Source organism: Mus musculus, chromosome 7 (assembly GCF_000001635.26).
Source record: "Mus musculus strain C57BL/6J chromosome 7, GRCm38.p6 C57BL/6J".
Classification (NCBI taxonomy): Eukaryota; Metazoa; Chordata; class Mammalia; order Rodentia; family Muridae; genus Mus; species Mus musculus.
This window is the reverse complement of record NC_000073.6, coordinates 143,213,065-143,233,624: the sequence shown is the minus strand read 5'-3', so window position 1 is coordinate 143,233,624 and position 20,560 is coordinate 143,213,065. Positions and strand designations below refer to the sequence as shown.

The 20,560-nt window shown below is 35.4% G+C and overlaps 1 protein-coding gene and 1 long non-coding RNA gene across 9 annotated transcripts in view; one reads left to right on the top strand and one right to left on the bottom strand.

Moving 5' to 3' along the window:
• The window catches only part of Kcnq1ot1 (KCNQ1 overlapping transcript 1), an 83,437-nt gene extending 62,923 nt beyond the window's left edge, over window positions 1–20,514 (top strand). Inside the window, exon 1 of the long non-coding RNA NR_001461.5 lies at window positions 1–20,514. This exon is cut by the window's left edge and continues 62,923 nt beyond it. This is a non-coding gene — a long non-coding RNA (KCNQ1 overlapping transcript 1).
• Kcnq1 (potassium voltage-gated channel, subfamily Q, member 1) overlaps window positions 1–20,560 on the bottom strand; it is a 320,174-nt gene that overhangs the window by 193,426 nt on the left and 106,188 nt on the right. The gene's annotated exons all lie outside the window — the stretch shown is intronic.

Sequence of the window (20,560 nt, the reverse complement as noted above, 5' to 3'; positions counted from 1 at the left end):
TTTGTTTACTAAAAATAAATACTTATGAAAAAATTGAAGATGACAGTAATAGATGTATATTTGTTACCTCTTTGTGGATCCAAAGACTTTCAGCACATTCATGCAGCCCAAAGTAATGCGCAGATTGAAAATGATTTTATTCTAGTTTTATGCTTTCTTTAGATAAGTAAAATTCTATAAACATATGAAATCACAAGAAAAGTTGAATAGCTGAGCATTTATGACATTAAAAATAGCTGGAACTATCACCCACCTTGATTAACCTACTCACAGGGAAAGACCAATTGTAAGCAATGCAGATCCTTATATTGACACATAGATGGACAATTTACCTTTCACACAGGAATTATGAATAAACGATGAGAACAGAATACTCATCAAAAGATGGTATGTAAATCCTGGATATGAAAATGAAAAAAATTGAAATTGGTTCTATTCCATAATCATATTAACCCAAAGTATGTTAAAGATTTAATTCTAGATGAGAACTCCTAGAATAAACTAATTTTAACAGTGATCTTAACAATTACTTTTTAAGATACAACATCAAATGCCTAGAAATAAATACAAAGTTGCTGCCTATCACAGGTTTGGTAGTATGAAGGGGAAACAAAAATAAAAAAGATAACATACATAATGGAATAAAATATTTCCAAACTACATCTAATGTGTTAACATATAAACTATAAAAATAACAAATATTTCAATAGCAAATGATAACAAAAATTATCTAAATATGACTCAGACAAAAGACAGAGTTAACCATTTTCCAACATACCCATACAAAGTATTAAGAAGAATACAAGAAGTGCTCAGTATCACTATCTGGGGAATGTAACTCAGAACAATCATGATAATACCTCAAATATTTTATGAATTATTTTTAAAAGTCCAAAAAATAGTGAAGATATGGAAAAATGAAAAATCTGATTCTATGTTTGAGGTGAATGTAAATTGACATAACAAGATATAAATGTAATATAAAATTGAATGTAAATTGGCATTTGAAAAAAATTGAAGCACCTAATACTGTGTCTTTGTGCTCGAGTAGAATGACAAGTTGTTATGGTCACCAGCATTTGTCTCATACAAGGAACACGCTAATGTTACAGTTAACTGTAAAGTTCACTGGCTTTAAAATACACCTAAATTTAACAACAAAAGATTGAAGATATAAGCTGAGTGAGACATCTCATAGAAAGAATGTACCTTAAAATCTACCAATCATAGTTCAATCTTTAGAACACACAGAAAAAGAGAGGAACAAATCCCAAAATTTGTCAAATGACCTCTACATATGAGCTATGGCACACATGCACCCATAGTCCAATATACACACAATAATAATGACAATGATAATAATAAACAAAATAAAACAATTTCAATTTTAAAATGAAAAATAAGTCATGGATGGTTTAATCAATGTTTAGATAACTTGTAATTTTTATCATAACATTATTCATATTAATCAAGATATAATACTGTGTCAAAATGGATACAATGGATAAAATTAACAGAATGTTTAATCTCAAAAAAGAAGTCATTTACTTTGTGACAGTATGGATGAACTAAGGTTAAACTGTGAATTAGAAAGAACAAATACTTCATGTTCTCACTATATGTGTAATCTAAAAATGTTAAACTCTAAAAGCTGAATATAAGATTGGTTAGTAATTTAGACTTGGGTCTTAAAGAAAACATTGGTTGAAGGAATTATAGTTATAAGATGAACAAATTCAGCATTGTAAACCTCATTCTCTACAATCTATATTTAGAACTTGATGAATATATCTTAAATACTTGCAGAACACCAATGTAAAATCTATGTGGACTGATACAGTAGTTTCATTGTATTAGTATATTTATAATCATAAAGTTTCAGAGCGTGTGAATAGATATTGCAAATTGTGTCTCAATACAACTATTAAAACCTCAAAGCATCAAGGGGTGAAAAATATTCAGCAATTAAATTAATTAAGATGGAGGAGGGTTATATACTTAAAACTACAAATTATTGCTAAAGATAAATAAAAATAGTCACCATTCATAAAGTTGAAGGTAATATATAAATACTACACAAAGCATTTTATGCCCTCAGGGCATCCATAATGAATATCCAAATGTCTACAGAAATTAGAAAAATCCATCATAATATTCACAACCTTTAGATAATTACACAAAACTGTTACATGATCATGGTCTTCAAATTAAGCACAAACAGTGCTGAGGGACTCCATTTTCTAACATCAAATGGTCTTACCATGTTACCATTGAGAAAAGTGAATGATAGTAATTTAAATAATTTAAAGATAGACTTACAGATCAATGGAACATATTAAAAGAGAGAACTCAGAAATGATCCTTGGTGTACATGACATTTTACAGTGTTGGCCAGACTAATTTAAAAAGAAAAAGTCATCTTGACAATATATAGTGCTGGTAAAACTAGACATCCTTATGTAAAAGGGTAAATGTTGGATCTTTACTAAAAGCATATATAAAAATTAATTCAAGGTCTGTCAAAGACCTAAACATGACCTGAGAAGTATAGAATTCATGGAACTGGCAGTGACTTCTTAGATGTGAAACTTGGGGGGAAGAATATAGAAAACTCTATGAGTATTTTAAATGTTTGAACATCAAAACACTATTTCTCTATAAAAACCCAACCACAAAGAGTAAAGCATTTGCAAGTTACATATCTGATAAGTGATTAATATCTGTTATTTACAGAAAAATGCATTACTTATATAAGATCAATTCAAAGTAGGTAAAAGACCTTGAGAAGTATCATAAGAACAATTATAAATGACATGTATACACATATACTAATGTGAATATCAATTATTAATGAAATGTACATCAAAACTCTAAAAACAGGATCACTGAGATCGCTCATCAGGTAAAAGTGCTTGCTGTCAATTGATGCAAGACTGACGATCTAATTGTCCTTGAAACCTGTATGAAGGTGGATGAAGAGAACTGACTCCATAGTATTATCATCTGATCTGCATATATACCATATGCAATGTGAACCGCCCCCACATCTAACTATAATTAAATATACCTCACAATCACATATCATTTCATGAGAGAGAGAGAGAAAGAGAGCAGAGAAGAGCTTCATCAAGACATATTACAATAAAAAAGTCTAAAAAGAAAAGTGATAAGTCATTTATACTATTATGGACTACAGTAGATTTCAAAGATGAAATTCTACAGGCTATGAGGTGATGAAGTAAGATATTCCAAGTTCAGAAGCAAAGCAAATTCCAACCATTAAGTTCAAGGGCATTGTTAGAAATGAAGGAGAAATAATGCCCATTTAAAACAAGCAAAATCTGAGGGAATCCCTAAGCAATAGACCAGCAAGCATTATAAAACCACAAAAATGAGAGACAAGAAAAGTACTCAACTAAAAGACAGCAAAATCATGAAGACATCAGTTATCCATAATAACCTTTGATATATATAAGATACTTCAAATTCTGTAGCCATGGTAGCACACACCTTTAACCGTAGCACTCAGCAGGCAGAAGCAGATAGATCTCTATGAATTTGAGTTCAGTCTCGTCTACATAACAAGTTTTAGGACAGCAAGGACTACTTGGAGCAACCTTGCCTACAATGTGTGATATCTACAAAAAATATGAGATGGTACTATAGACAAATGGTCAAGATGATTATTTCAAAACTATATTTGCTCATTATTGGAGCATATAGTTTTATAAAACAACATCAGACAGAAGCATATGTGAGAGTTGTCATCATCATACTGTGTCAATGCGTTATCCAGACTCTCCCTTTCAAAAAAGGCAAAAATCAATGAAATCAGACTCCCTTAAAGAAATACAGAAGAACAAAGGTAAACATCTAGAAGCCCTGAAAGAGGTAACACAAAACAATCCAGGATCTAAAAATGGAAGTAGAAACAAAGAAGAAATCACAAAGGGAGACAACCCTGGAGATTCAAAACCTAGGAAAGTGATCAGATGGTGAAAGGCAAATACAAGAATCTTACCAACAGAAACCAAGACTACTTGGCATCATCAGAACCTAGTACTCCCACATCAGTGAGTCCTGGATACCCCAACACACCCAAAAAGCAAGATTTGGATTTAAAATCATATCTCATGATGCTGGTAGAGGATTTTTAGAAAGGACATTAATAACTCCCTTAAAGAAATACAGGAGAACACAGCTAGACAGGTAAAAGTCCTTAAGAGGAAACACAAAAATCCCTTAAAGATTACAAGAAAACACAACCAAACAGGTGAATTGAACAGAACCACCCAGGATCTAAAAATGGAAGTAGAAACAATAAGGAATCACAAAGGGAGACAACACAGTAGATAGAAATCCTAGGAAAAATCAGGAGTCATAAATGCAAGCATAACTAACAGAATACAAGAGATGAAAGAAAATCTCAGATACAGAAGATTCCATAGAAAACATGGGCACAACAATCAAAATGAAAAATGGAAAAAGATCCTAACTCAAAACATCCAGGAAATCCAGGTCACAATGAGAAGACCAAACCAAAAGATAATAGGTATAGGTGAGAATGAAGATTATTGACTTAAAGGGCCAGCAAATATCTTCAACAAAATTATAGAAGAAAACTTCCCAAACCTAAAGAAAGTGATGCCCATGAACATACAAGAAGCTTACAGAACTCCAAATAGCTTGGACCAGAAAAGAAATTCTGCCTGACACATAATAATCAAAACACCTAATGCACAAAACAAAGAATATTAAAAGCATTCAGGGAAAAAGATCAAGTAACATATAAAGGGAGCCCTATTAGAATTACACCAGATTTCTCACCATAGACTATGAAAGGCAGAAGATATTGGACAGATGTTATAGAGATACTAAGAGAACACAAATGCCAGCCCAGGCTACTATACCCAGCAAAACTCTCAATTACCATCGATGAAGAAACAAAGTATTCCATGGAAAAACCAAATTCACACAATATCTTTACATAAATATAGCACTTTAAAGAATAATAAAGGGAAAACTCCAACTCAAGGAGGGAAACTATACCCTAGAAAAAGCAAGAAAGTAATCCTTCAACAAACCTAAAAGAAGATAGCCATACGAACAGAATCCCAACTCTAACAACAAAAATAACAGGAAGAAACAATTACTTTTCTTTAATATCTTTTAGTATCAATGGATTCAATTACCCCAATAAAAAGACATTGACTAACAGACTGACTACATAAACTGGACCCAACATTTTGCTGCTTACAGGAAACCCACCTCAGGGACAATGAAACTACCTCAAAGTAAAAGGCTGGAAAACAATTTTCCAAGCAAATGGTCCCAACAAACAAGCTGAAGTAGCGATTCTAATATTGAATCGATTTTCAACCTAAAGCTATAAAAAAGACAAGGAGGGGCACTTCATATTCATCACAGGAAAAAAATCTCAATTCTGAACATCTATGCTCCAAATGCAAGGGCATCTACATTAATTAAAGAAATTTTAGTAAAGCTCAAAGCACATATTACACCTCAAATAAGTAATAGTCTGTGACTTGAACACCCTACCCTCATCAATGAACAGATCATGGAAACACAAACTAAACAGAGACAGAGTGAAACTAACAGAAGTTATGAAACAAATGGATTTAACAGATATATAGAACATTTCATCATAAAACAAAAGGATATACCTTCTTATTAGCACTTCATGGCACCTTCTCTAAAACTGACCATATCATCAGACACAAAAATATTGAAATAATTCCATGCATCCTATCAGATAACCATGGATTAAGGCTGCTCTTCAATAACAACATAAATAATAGAAAGCCAACATACATGTGGAATCTGAACAACACTCTACTCAATGATAACTTGGTCAAGGATGAAATAAAGAAAGAAATTAAAGACTTTTAATGAAAATGAAGCCACAACATACCCAAACTTATGGGACACAATGAAAGCAGTCCTAAGAGGAGAAGTCATAGCTCTGCTCTGCGTGCCTCCAAAAAGATACTGGAGAGAGCATACACTAGCAGCTTGACAGCACACCTAAAATCTCTAGAACACAAAAGGGCGCAAATTCACCCAAGAAAAGTAAATGGCAGGAAATAATGAAACTCAGGGCTAAAATAAACTAAGTGGAAACGCAAATAACTATACAGAGAATCAACCAAACCAGGAGCTGTTCCTTTCAGAAAATCAACAAGATAGATAAACCAGACTAACTAGGGGACACAGGGACAGTATCCAAATGAACAAATTCAGAAATGAAAAGGGAGACATAACAGAATCTGAGGAAATAAAAAAGATCACCAGATCCTACTAAAAAAGCCTATACGCAACAAAACTGGAAAACCTGGAGTTGGGCATGGTGGCACATGCCTTTAATCCCAGCATTTGGGAGGCAGAGGCATGTGGATTTCTGATTTCAAGGCCAGCCTCTTCTACACAGTGAGTTCCAGGACAGCCAGGGCTATACAGAAAAACCCTGTCCAAAAAAAAAAAAAAAAACCTGGAAAACCTGAAATGGACAATTTTCTAGAAAGATTACAGGTACCAAACTTGAATCAGGATCAGATTAATGATCTAAACAGTCCCATATCCCCTAAAGAAATACAGACAGTCATTTATAGTCTCCCAACCAAAAAAAAAAAAAAAAAAAAAAAAAAAAAAAAAAAAAAAAAGCCCAGGATCAGATGAGTTTAGTTCAGAGTGCTATAAGACCTTCAAAGAAGACCTAATTCCAATTCTCCTCAAGCTTTTCCACAAAATAGAAACAGAAGGTACTCTACCCAATTTGTTCTATGAAGCTACAATTGCTCTGATACCTAAATCACACAAAGAACCAACAAAGAAAGAGAACTTCAGACCAACTTCCCTTATATATTTTGATGTAAAAATACTCAATAAGATTCTCACAAACAGAATCCAAGAACACATCAAAATGATCATCCATCACAATCAAGTAGGCTTCATCCCAGGGATGCAGGGATGGTTTAATATACAGAAATCTATCCATGTAATGCACTATATAAACAAACTCAAAGACAAAAACCACATGATCACCTCATTAGATGCTGAGAAAGCATTTGACAAAATCCAACACCCCTTCATGATAAGATTCTTGGAAAGATCAAGAATTCAAGGCCCATACCTAAACATAATAAAAGCAATATACAGCAAACCAGAAGTCAACATCAAACTAACTGGAGAAAAACACAAAGCAATTCCACTAAAATCAAGGAGTAGAGAAGGCTGCCCCACTGTCTCCCTACCTTTTCAATATAGTACTTGAAGTCCTAGACAGAGCAATTAGACAACAAAAGGAGATCAAGGGGATACAAATTGGAAGGTAGAAGTCAAAATATCACTATTTGCAGATGATATGAAAGTATTTATGTGTGTGTGTGTGAGTATATATATAAAAAAAATTTTTACCAGAGAACTAAACCTGATTAACAACTTCAGTGAAGTAGCTGGATATAAAATTAACTCAAACAAATCTTTCTCTACACAAAGGATAAATGGGCTGAGAAAGAAATTAGGGAAGCAACACCCTTCACAATAGTCACAAATAATATAAAATACCTTGGTGTGACTTTAAGGAAGTGAAAGTTTTGCATGACAAGAACTTCAGGACACAGCTTCTGGGACAGGCCCTGATTTGAGCTGCAGACATCGGGCACCTTCCCTGCCAGAGGAGAGGTGACCACCCAAGAGGCCTCTGACCACCAGAGCAGGTGAGGGAGCCATCCTGTGTCCGGGTCCCTCTGAGACCAGTCTGCGCAGATCTTCTCACGGAATGCATAGGGTGAGCAACAGGATTGTAGAAGCGACACAGCTTCTGGGACAGGCAGAAGTGACATGGCTTCTGGGACAGACCCCGTTTCAGGCTCCAGACATCTGGGCACCTTCCCCACCAGAAGAGAGGTGACCACCTGGGAGGGCTCTGACTGCTGGAGCAGGTGAGGGAGCCATCTTGTGTCCTGGGTCCCTTGGAGACCAGTCTGTGCAGGTGAGTACACAGACTACAGAAGCAACACATCTTCTGGGACAGGCCCTTTTGGGGGCCTTCATCTTCAGACAGAAGGTAGTTCTGAATGCCAGACCTCTGTGCACCTTCTCTGCAAGAGGAGAGCTTGCCTGCAGAGAGTACTCTGACCACTGATACTCAGGAGAGAGCTGGACTGCTGACAGAGGCTAACAGAATTACAAGAGGAACAGGCTCCAGCCAGAGACAACTATAACAACACCAGAGATTACCAGATGTTGAAAGGCAAACGTAAGAATCTTACCAACAGAAACCATGACCATTCACCATCATCAGAACCCAGCACTCCCACCTCAGCCAGTCCTGGATATCCCAACACACATGAACAGAAAGCAAGATTCAGATTAAAAGTCATATCTCATGATGCTAGTAGAGGACCTTAAGAAGGGCATTAATAACTCAAAGAAATACAGGAGAACCCTGCTAAACAGGTAGAAGTCCTTAAAGAATTACAGGAAAACACTGCTAAACAGGTAGAAGTCCTTAAAGAGGAAACCAAAAAAATCCCTTAAAGAATTACAGGAAAACACAACCAAACAGGTGATAGAATTGAACAAAACCATCCAAGACCTAAAAACGGAAGTAGAAACAATAAAGAAAACCCAAAGTGGGACGACTCTGGAGGTAGAAACCCTAGGAAAGAAATCAGGAACCAAACATGTGAGCATCAGCAACAGAATACAAGAGATGGAAGAGAGAATCTCAGGTGCAGAAGATTCCATAGAGAACATGGGCACAACAATCAAAGAAAATGCGAAAAGATTCTAACTCAAAACATCCAGGAATTCCAGGATACAATGAGTAGACAAAACCTAGGGATAATAGGAGTAGAGGAGAATGAAGATTTTCAACTTAAAGGGTCAGCAAATATCTTCAACAAAATTATAGAAGAAAACTTCCCAAACCTAAAGTAAGAGATGCCCATGAACATACAAGAACCCTACAAAACTCCAAATAGACTGGACCAGAAAAGAAATTCCTCCCAACACATAATAATCAGAACAACAAATGCACTAAATATAGAATATTAAAAGTAGTAAGGGAAAAAGGTCAAGTGACATATAAAGGCAGGCCTATTAGAATTACATCAGACTTCTCACCAGAGACTATGAAAGCCAGAAATCCTGGACAGATGTTATACAGATCCTAAGAAAACACAAATGCCAGCCCAGGCTGCTATACCCAGCAAAATTCTCAATTACCATAGATGGAAAAACCAAAATATTCCATGATAAGACCAAATTCACACAATGTCTTTCCTCATATCCAGCCCTTCAAAGGATAATAAAGGGAAAACAACAACACAAGTACAGAAACCACACCCTAGAAAAAGCAAGAAAGTAATCCTTCAACAAACCTAATAGAAGATAGCCACAAGAACAGAATCCCAAGTTTAACAACAAAAATAACAAGAAGCAACAATTACTTTTCTTTAATTTCTCTTAACATCAATAGACTCAATTCCCCAATAAAAAGACATAGACTAATAGACTGGCTACACAAACAGGACACAACATTTTGCTGCTGACAGGAAACCCACCTCAGGGACAAAGACAGACACTACCTCAGAGTGAAAGGCTGGAAAACAATTTTCCAAGCAAATGGTCAGAAGAAACAAGCTGGAGTAGTCATTTTAATATCGAACAAAACTACTTTCCAACCCAAAGTTATCAAAAAAGACAAGGAGGGGCACATCATACTCATCAAAGGCAAAAATCTACCAAGATGAACTCTCAATTCTGAATATGCTCCAAATACAAGGACATCCACATTAATTAAAGAAACTTTAGTAAAGCCCTAAGCACATATTGCACCTCACACAATAATAGTGGGAGACGTTAACACCCCACTTGCACCAATGGACAGATTCTGGTAACAGAAACTAAATAGAGACACATGGACACTAACAGAATTTATGAAACAAATGGATTTAATAGATATCTACAGAACATTTTATCCTAAAATAAAAGGATATACCTTCTTCTCAGCACCACATGGTACCTCCTCCAAAATTGATCATATAATCTGTCACAAAACAGGCCTCCACAGGTACAAAAATATTAAAATTATCCCATGCATCCTATCTGATCACCACGGACTAAGGCTGATCTTCAATAACAGCATAAATAATAGAAAGCCAACATTCACATCAAAACTGAACAACATTCTACTCGATGATTCCTTGGGCAAGGATGAAATAAAGAAATTAAAGACTTTTTAGAGTTTAATGAAAATGAAGCCACAACATACCCAAACTTATGGGACACAATGAAAGGAGTCCTAAGAGAAAACTCATAGCCCTTGGTGCCTCCAAAATGAAACAAGAGAGAACATACACTAGCAGCCTGACAGCACACCTAGAAGCTCTAGAAATAAAGGAAGCAAATTCACCCAAGAGGAGTAGATGGCAGGAAATAATCAAACTCAGGGCTGAAATCAACCAAGTGGAAACAAAAAGAACTGTTCAAAGAATCAACCAAACCAGGAGCTGGTTCTTTGAGAAAATCAACAAGATAGAAAAACCCTTAGCCCGACTAACTAGAGGACACAGGGACAGTATCCAATTAACAAAATCAGAAAGGAAAAAGGAGACATAACAACAGAACCCGAGGAAATCCAAAACATCAGATCCTACTACAAAAAGCTATACTCAACAAAACTGGAAAACCTGGATGAAATGGACAACTTCGTACCAAAGTTAAATCAGGATCAGATTAACAATCTAAACAGTCCCATTTCGCTTAAAGAAATAGAAGCAGTCATCAATAGTCTCCCAACCAAAAAAAAAAAAAAAAAAAAAAAGCCCAGGACCAGATGGGTTTAGTGCAGAGTTCTATCAGACCTTCAAAGAAGACTTAATTCCAACTCTTCTCAAACTATTCCACAAAATAGAAACAGAAGGTATCCTAACCAATTCATTCCATGACGCCAAAATTACTCTGATACCTAAACCACACAAAGATCCAACAAAGAAAGAGAACTTCAGACCAATTTCCCTTATGAATATCGATGCAAAAATACTCAATAAAATCTTTGCAAACTGAATCCAAGAACACATCAAAACAATCATCCATCATGATCAAACAGGCTTCATCCCAGGGATGCAGGGATGGTTTAATATATAGAAATCCATCAACATAATCCACTATATAAACAAACTCAAAGACACAAACCACATGATGATCTTGTTAGGTGCTGAGAAAACATTTGACAAAGTCCAACACCCCTTCATGATAAAAGTCTTGGAAAGATCAGAAATTCAAGGCCCATACCTAAACATAATAAAAGCAATATACAGCAAACCAGTAACCAACATCAAACTAAATGGAGAGAAACTCGAAGCAATCCCACTAAAATCAGGGAGTAGACAAGGCTGCCCACTTTCTCCCTACCCATTTAATATAGTACTTGAAGTCCTAGCCAGAGCAATTAGACAACAAAAGGAGATCAAAGGGATACAAATTGGAAAGGAAGAAGTCAAAATATCACTATTTGCAGATGATATGATAGTATATATAAGTTACCCTGAAACATCCACCAGAGAACTCTTAAACCTGATAAATAGCTTCAGTGCAGTAGCTGGATATAAAATTAACTCAAACAAATCAATGGCCTTTCTCTACAAAAAGGATAAACGGGCTGAGAAAGAAATTAGGGAAACAACACCCATCACAATAGTCACAAATAAAATAAAATACCTTGGTGTGACTCTAACTAAGGGAGTGAAAGATCTGTATGATAAGAACTTCAAATCTCTGAAGAAGGAAATTGAAGAAGATCTCAGAAGATGGAAAGATCTCTCATGCTCATGGATTTGCAGGATTTATATAGTCAAAATGGCTATCCTGCTGAAAGCAATCTACAGATTCAATGTAATCCCCATCAAAATTCCAACTCAATTCTTCACTGAGGTAGAAAGGGCAATTTGAAAATTCATCTGGAATAATAAAAAACCTAGGATAGCAAAAACTATTCTCAACAATAAAAGAACCTCTGGTGGACTCACCATGCCTGACCTTAAGCTGTACTACAGAGCAATTGTGATAAAAACTGCATGGTACAGGTACAGCGACAAACAGGTAGCTCTATGGAATAGAATTGAAGACCCAGAAATGAATCCACACACCTATGGTCACTTGATCTTTGAAAAGGGAGCTAAAACCATCCAGTGGAAAAAAGACAGCATTTTCAACTAATGGTGCTGGCACAACAGATGGTTATCACGTCGAAGAATGCGAATTGATCCATTCTTATCTCCTTGTACAAAGCTCAAGTCTAAGTGGATCAAAGACCTCCACATAAAACCAGAGACACTGAAATTTATAGAGGAGAAAGTGGGGAAAAGCCTCAAAGATATGGGCACAGGGGGAAAATTCCTAAACAGAACAGCAATGGCTTGTGCTGTAAGATCAAGAATTGACAAATGGGACCTCATAAAATTGCAAAGCTTCTGTAAGGCAATAGGCACTGTCAATAAGACAAAAAGGCCACCAACAGATTGGGAAAGGATTTTTACCAATCCTAAATCTGATAGGGGACTAATATCCAATATATACAAAGAGGTCAAGAAGCTCAACTTCAGAAAAACAAATAACCCCATTATAAATGGGGTATAAAGCTAAACAAAGAATTCTCAAGTAAGGAATACCGAAGGGCTGAGAAGCACCTGAAAAAATGTTCAACATCCTTAATCATTAGTCAAATGCAAATCAAAACAACCTTGAGATTCCACCTCATACCAGTCAGAATGTCTAAGATCAAAAACTCAGGTGACAGTAGATACTGGCAAAAATGTGGAGAAAGAGGAACACTCCTCCATTGCTGGTGGGATTGCAAGCTTGTACAACCACTCTGGAAGTCAGTCTAGCGGTTCCTCAGAAAATTGGACATAGTACTACATAAAGATCCAGCAATACCAGTCCTGGGCATATACCCAGAAGATGCTCCAACTGCTAATAAAGACACATGTTCCATTATGTTCATAGAAGCCTTCTTTATAATAGGCAGAAGCTGAAAAGAACCCACATGTCCCTCAACAGAGGAATTGATACAGAAAATGTGGTACATTTACACAGTGGAGTACTAGGCAGCAATTAAAAACAATGAATTTATGAAATTCTTAGGCAAGTGGATGGATCTGGAGGATATCATCCTGAGTGAGGTAACCCAGTCACAAAAGTACACACATGATATGCGCTCACTGATAAGTGGTTATTTGCCCAGAAACTCAGTATACCCAAGATACAATTTGCAAAGCACATGAAAGTCAAGAAGAAGGAAGACCAAAGTGTGGATACTTCGATCCTTCTTAGAAGGGGGAACAAAATACCTCTGGAAGGAGTTACAGAGACAAAGTTCTGAGCAGAGACTGAAGGAAGGACCATCCAGAGACTGCCCCACCTGGGGATCCATCCCATAAACACCTACCAAATCCAGACACTATTGTGGATGTCAACAAGATTTTGCTGACAGGAGCCTGATATATCTGTCTTCTGTGAGGCTCTGCCAGTGCCTGGCAAATACAGAAGAGAATGCTCACAGTCATCCATTGGACAGAACACCGGGTCCCCAATGACGGAACTAGAGAAAGCACCCAAGGAGCTGAAGGGGTCTGCAACCCTAAAGATGGAACAACAATATGAACTAACCAGTACACCCAGAGCTCCCTGGGACTAAACCACCAATCAAAGAAAACACATGGTGGGACTCCTGTCTCTAGCTGCATATGTAGCAGAGGATGGACTAGTTGACCATCAATGAGAGGAGAGGCCCTTGGTGTTGTGAAGGTTCTATGCCACAGTATAGGGGAATGCCAGGGCCAGGAAGGAGGAGTGGGTGGGTTGGGGAGCAGGGAGAGTGGGGGGATAGGGAATTTTCAGAGAGGAAACTAGGAAAGGGGATACATTTGAAATGTAAATAAAGACAATATCTAATAAAAAGAATGATATCATAGAAAAGAAATAAATTAAATTAATCAAAATCTTAAAAAAAAAGAGAGTGATGATTCCCAACTTAAAGGGCCAATATATATCTTCAACAAAATTATAGAAGAAAACTTTCCTAATGTAAAGAACGAGATGTTCATAAACATAAAAGAAGCCTACAGAACTCCAAATAGCTTGGGCCAGAAAAGAAATTCCTTCTGACACATAATAGTCAAAACACCAAATGCACAAAACAAAGAAAGAATATTAAAAGCAGTCAGGGAAAATGTTCAAGTAACATATAAAGGCAGACCTATCAGAATTACACCAGACTTCTCATCAGAGACTATGAAAGCTAGAAGATCCTGGGCAGATGTTATACAGACCCTAAAAGATCACAAATGCCAGCCTGGGCTACTATACCCAACAAAACTCTCAATTACCATATATGGAGAAAACAAGATATTCCACTACAAAACCAAATTTACAAAATTTATTTCCACAAATCCAGGTCTACAAAGTATAATAGATGGAAAACTCCAACACAAGGAGGGAAACTACACCCTAGAAAAGCAAGTAAGTAATCCTCTTTCAACAAACCCAATAGAAGATATCCACACAAACATAAAAATAATATCAAAAGCAACAGCAAGCAACAATCACTATTCTTTAATATCTTTTAACATCAATGGACTCAATTCCCCAATAAAAAGACATAGATTAACAGACTGGTTACATAAACAGGACACAGCATTTTGATGCATACAAGAAATGCACCTCAATGTCAAAGACAGTCATTACCTCAGAGTAAAGGGCTGGAAAGTGATTTTCCATGCAAATGGTCCCAAGAAACAAGCTGGAGTAGCCATCCTAATATAGAATAAAGTCAACTTTCAACCAAAAGTTATCAAAAAGGATAAGGAAGGATACTTCATACTCATCAAAGAAAAATCTACCAAGAAGAACTTTAAATTCTGAACATCTATGCTCCAAATGCAAGAACACCCACATTCAAAAAGAAACTTTACTAAAGCTCAAAGCACACATTGTACCTCACACAATAATAGTGGGATATTTCAACACCCTACTCTCATCAATGGATAGATCATGGAAACACAAACTAAAAAGGGACAGAGTGAAACTAACAGAAGCTATGAAACAGATGTATTTAACAGATATCTATTGAACATTTCATCATAAAACAAGAGGATATACCTTTTTCTCAGCACCACATGGCACCTTCTCCAAAACTGACCATATAATTGGTCACAAAAAAAGGCCTCAACAGATACAAAAATATTGAAATAATCCCATGCTTCCTATCAGATCACCACAGACTAAGGCTGGTCTTCAATAGCAACAAAAACAGAAAGCCCACATACACGTGGAAGCTGACCAACACCCTACTCAATGATAACTTGGCCAAGGAAGAAATAAAGAAATTAAAGAATTTTTAGAACTTAATGAAAATGAAGCCACAACATACCCAGACTTTTGGGACACAATGAAGGCAGTCCTAAGAGGAAAACTCATAGCTCTGGGTGCCTCCAAAAAGAAACCAGAGAAAGCATACACTAGCAGCTTAACAACACACCTGAAAGCTCTAGAACAAAAAGAAGCAAATACACCCAAGAGAAGTAGATAGCAGGAAATAATGAAACTCAACCAAATAAAAACAAAAAGATCTATACAAATAATGAACAAACCATGAGCGGTTCTTTGCGAAAATCAAGATAAACCCTTAGCCAGACTAACCAGAGGATACGGAGATAGTATCCAAATTAACAAAATCAGAAATGAAAAGGGAGACATAACCACAGAAACCGAGGAAATTCAAAAAATCATCAGATCCTACCACAAATCCTATACTCAACAAAACTGGAAAACCTTGATGAAATGGACAATTTTCTAGACAGATACCAGGTACCAATGTTAACTCAGGATCAGATAAACCGTCTATACAGTCTAATTGTAATTGGTGGTAATGTTGCATAACTAAAGATCACAAAATAATGGGTAAAGATTCCATCTAGAAATCACATACACATAAATTAGACATTAATTGAAAGGAATACTATACAATGAATAGTGTACCAACGAAGGAGAACTATCTGTGAATGGGTGATATATTTCTTTTTAAATAAATAACTTGAAATGATAAGATGATTACATGTATTTGGAAGAGCCACACATAAACTCTAAACCAGAAAACTTACATTTTGTTACTTACAAGAGTTGGGGCTTATGAATATAGAAGGGATATGGGAGGAAAAGGCTTCTCTCAGTAGATTATTTTGTGTCTTTTTTTGTTTGTTTGTTTTTTGTTTTTTGTTTTTTGTTTTTTTGTTTTTTTTTTTTTTGAGACAGGGTTCCTCTGTGGCTCTGGCTGTTCTGGAACTCACTTTGTAGACCAGGCTGGCCCCAAACTCAGAAATCTGCCTGCCTCTGCCTCCCGAGTGCTGGGATTAAAGGCGTATACCACCACACCTGGCATGTGTCATTTTTGACTTTTGGAAATATATTGATATTTTCAATATTTTAATAACAAACATGTGGGCAGTTTCAAAAAAACAGTGGGATAAGAAACACAGGCTAAAGTCTCAGTAGGGTAGCCATAGTTCTAGGTACTGGGGAAAAGATTTGTAAGAATGATACCTTAGGAGTTCAAGAGCAGTCTGGATAATGGCAAACCTCCATCTCTCTAAACCACTGGCTCTCAAATTTGATGTCATGTCCCCTTTCACAAAGGTCACATATCAGATACCCTGCATATCAGATATTTACATTATGATTCATAATAGTAACAAAATTACAGTTATGAAGTAGCAACAAAAATAATTTTTATGACTGGGGAGCACCACAACATGAACATCTATATTAAAGGGGCACAGCATTAGGAATGCTGAGAATCACCACTCTATATGAACAACTAGCAAATTCTCATTTTTCTAAAGAAACAAGCAAATACAGTGTTTAAATTTTTTACCATTGTAAATCTGAACAAGACTGTCAAAAACAGTGATTTCAGAAATATAAATTAAAGTCACATAACAAACTGAAGAAAAACATTAGGGTTGTGGAGCAGAAACAGAGTACTTATTTCAGTTGTGAGGACCCTATTTAATCACAATTATTTTTAAAAAAAACTACAAAAGTAAAATCTGATAAATCTCCATAGAAATTGCAAGGTCTGTGGAAATTTAACCTAAGGTTGCCTTTCCCATACCCAGATGAGTACAATAGCCTTGAAGACTAGCATCTTTTCTTCCAATGAAGAAGCCTAACCTGATTTGAACTCTATTGCCAGTCTCATTCTTTATGTCAAAAAATAGTGTCCTCAAGGCATTTACTGGTTAAAGCCACTGTTATAGCAATCTGATGCTCTAGCACTGGTTGTTGCACATAAATACACACACACAAAAAGATAGTAAATTCTTAGAGATAAGATGGTCTGTACTCTCAAAAAAAGACCAGAAGTACTCTCCTTATCTACACTGCTGATTGTGAGACACTATACAGACAAGATGGTAAAACAAAGGACAGTTGTAAAGAGTCCAAATGTTGAATGGAAATCCTAAGGCAAAGCCCTTTCAGGAAAATTTACCAGCTTGAGATACTTAAAACAAGGCCTCTGACTAATGGTGGCTTAAGCTGATCAATTAAAGCATGCTTTAAAAACAAAGACAGTCATTTTCTAAAGAGCAAACTTGAAGATAAATCAGATACACACATTGCCGGGAAATGCAAACACTATAGAAGCAAAATTGGCACAGGCATGGCAGAAACAAGCAATTGCCCACGTAGATGGGAAAAAATTCAAATGTAGTGTTCCTAAAAATCAACACATCATCCTAAGTGGAGAGGGGGGCTAGAGAGATTAAAGATTTGTAAATAGTAATGATCACTGAGAGAACCTAAATACTAGTTTTAGTAGGTCAAGATTTCAAAGTATAAATATTCTCACACTAAAATAAGCCTTGTTTTAAAGAATAAAAGTAAAACATTGTGACAATAACTCATCAGATGAAATGTTAATAAAGAGATATATTATAAAGTTGTCAGTACAAATTACAATAACTTAAATGAAAACCTTACTTGTAGAGCCAGATTGCAAGATAAGCTGGGAGCAGAGAAAAAGAATCAGTGAATTTAAATATAGATATATAAAGATTATTCAGTTTAAAGGACAGAAAAAAAAGAGTAAGGAAGAACAATGAACAGAACCTCAGAGATCTGTTAGCTACCACAAGAGTAGGTGTTACCACGAATTTATATGTAAATTGCACCATGCAATCCTCTGCTCCATTGAAACAGATATGGTGGTAGATGCTGATAACCTCAGTATTCAAGTGGTGGAAATAAGAAGGTTTAGAAGCTCAAGGTCATTTTCAGCTGCACAGTGAGTAGTTTAGACCACCCTGGGCTACAGGAGACCCTGTCTATAAACAAACAAAACAAATACCAGTGCCTGACATTGTACTTAATGGTGGAAGATGAAATGCTTTCCCTTCAAATCAAGAATAAGTTAACTCAGTATAATGGCATACAAATATAATTCCATCTCCCCAGAGGAGGGAGAAGAAGAAGAAAGATAAGTTAGATGTCATCTTGGGCTATATAGTTGTCTCAAAAAATAAACCCAGCCACCCACAATTGAGTCAAGGGGACCTGTTTTATCACTTTTATTAAATATTGTGTAGAAGTTCTGATCAGTTATACAAGGAAAAGAAACAAGTCTGGAAAAAAGTAAAATTAAATTTCTATATTTAACCAAAATCCCAAGATTGTAAAATATAAAGCTCAATCATATTTCTATGTACCATGAGGGACTAATGAAATGAAGAAAACAATTCATTTTATAATGTAAAAATGAATAAATCACAGGTATGAATGTACTTAATGCCACAAAAATACATTTAAAATTATTAACTTATAAATTATGTTCTTTTTTTTTTTACAAAACTAAAAGGAACAAAATTAATCGATCTATTTTTTAAAGTATACAAACTATACTCTATGAATGACAGGATACCACTGAAAGTCTAGATCTAAATAAATTGATATATAGCTTGTGTTTATGAACTGGAAAACTTGAAGTTAAGATACATATGTTCTTCAAGATGATGTAGAGACCTGATCCTTACCAAAATATCAGGTGTCTTTTCTAGAAAATAACAAGCAATGTTTAAAATTATGTAAGACCCAAATGACCTACAATAGTTAAAGCAATCTCCCAAATCAGTCAAGTTAAAGGGTTCATACTTTTCAATATATAGATTTACTATAAAATAACAAGGCACTATGTAAGCATCACATCAAACAGACATACATAAGAGGGGATAGAATTAATAGTCTATTAAATAGTTTATTAAATACAGAACCAGATAGCTATGGTAAATGGACTTTTAATAAAGGTGCCACAGAAATAAATGAGGGAATGAACAGTGTTTTGGATGGATTTTTCTTCAACAGCATGTTATATATGTAAGGGAAATAAAGTTGAATGGTTCCCTGCCACTATATGTAAAAGCTTAAAATCAATCAAAGACTTAAAAATAGCAATTAAATCTTGCAGAATTCTTACAAAAAAACATAGAGTCAAATCTTTGTAACCAAATGTTTGACGAAAGGTGTTTTGTTTTGCTATTTTTTTTATATAAACCGAAAGTAAAATAAAGAGCTGATTCACTGGACTTTATTAAAAATTTTTAAAAATTTATGCTTGGGGGTATACTACAAAGAAAGTGGAAGCTGTAGAGATGGCTCAGCGGTTAAGAATATTGGCTGCTCTTCCAGAGGACCATGGTTGAATTACTAACACCTATATGGCAGCTAAAATAACTTCAGTTCCAGGGGACCCAATAACCTTACAAAGATATATATGCAAGCAAAACATTAATACACATAAAAAGGAATTATCAAAAAATTTAAAGAAAGTAAGATGGCAATACATAGGTGTGAGAAAATACTCAAAAATTGTTTGTTGATAGAATATTTGTAGCAGGATAAATATGATATATATCAATATACACACATATATACACACATAATTCAATATATACAACACTCAGAACTCGTTGCAATTCACACACACACACACACACACACACACACACAATCCCAATTTAAAAAATGAAGAATCTATGGCCTGTGAACCTTTAATCTTAGCACTTCAGAGGCAGACAAGAAGATCTCTATGAATTAAAAAATAGCTCCAGTAAAGACCATGTCAATAGAATGAGATAGATAGCTATAGAGGGGGCAAAAAACTGAGAAATCATATACTTGACTTAGGCTCTGTATTCAGAACACAAGAAGAACTTCTTAAAACTTAACATAAAAGGAAGTTCAGTTGAAAAATTAGTAAACAATTTAAATAAACAGTTCACTGAATGGAAGAATGTGGAAAAAATGATTCATTATTATTATCCATTGGCAAAATACAAATTTAAACCACAATAAAACATTACTGTGCCAGGCATGGTAGCATATGCCTTTAATCCCAGCACTCTCCTACACAAAGAAACCCTCTCTCAAAAAACCAAAAAAGAAAATTTACTGCATGTTTACCAGAATTGGTAAAATGAAA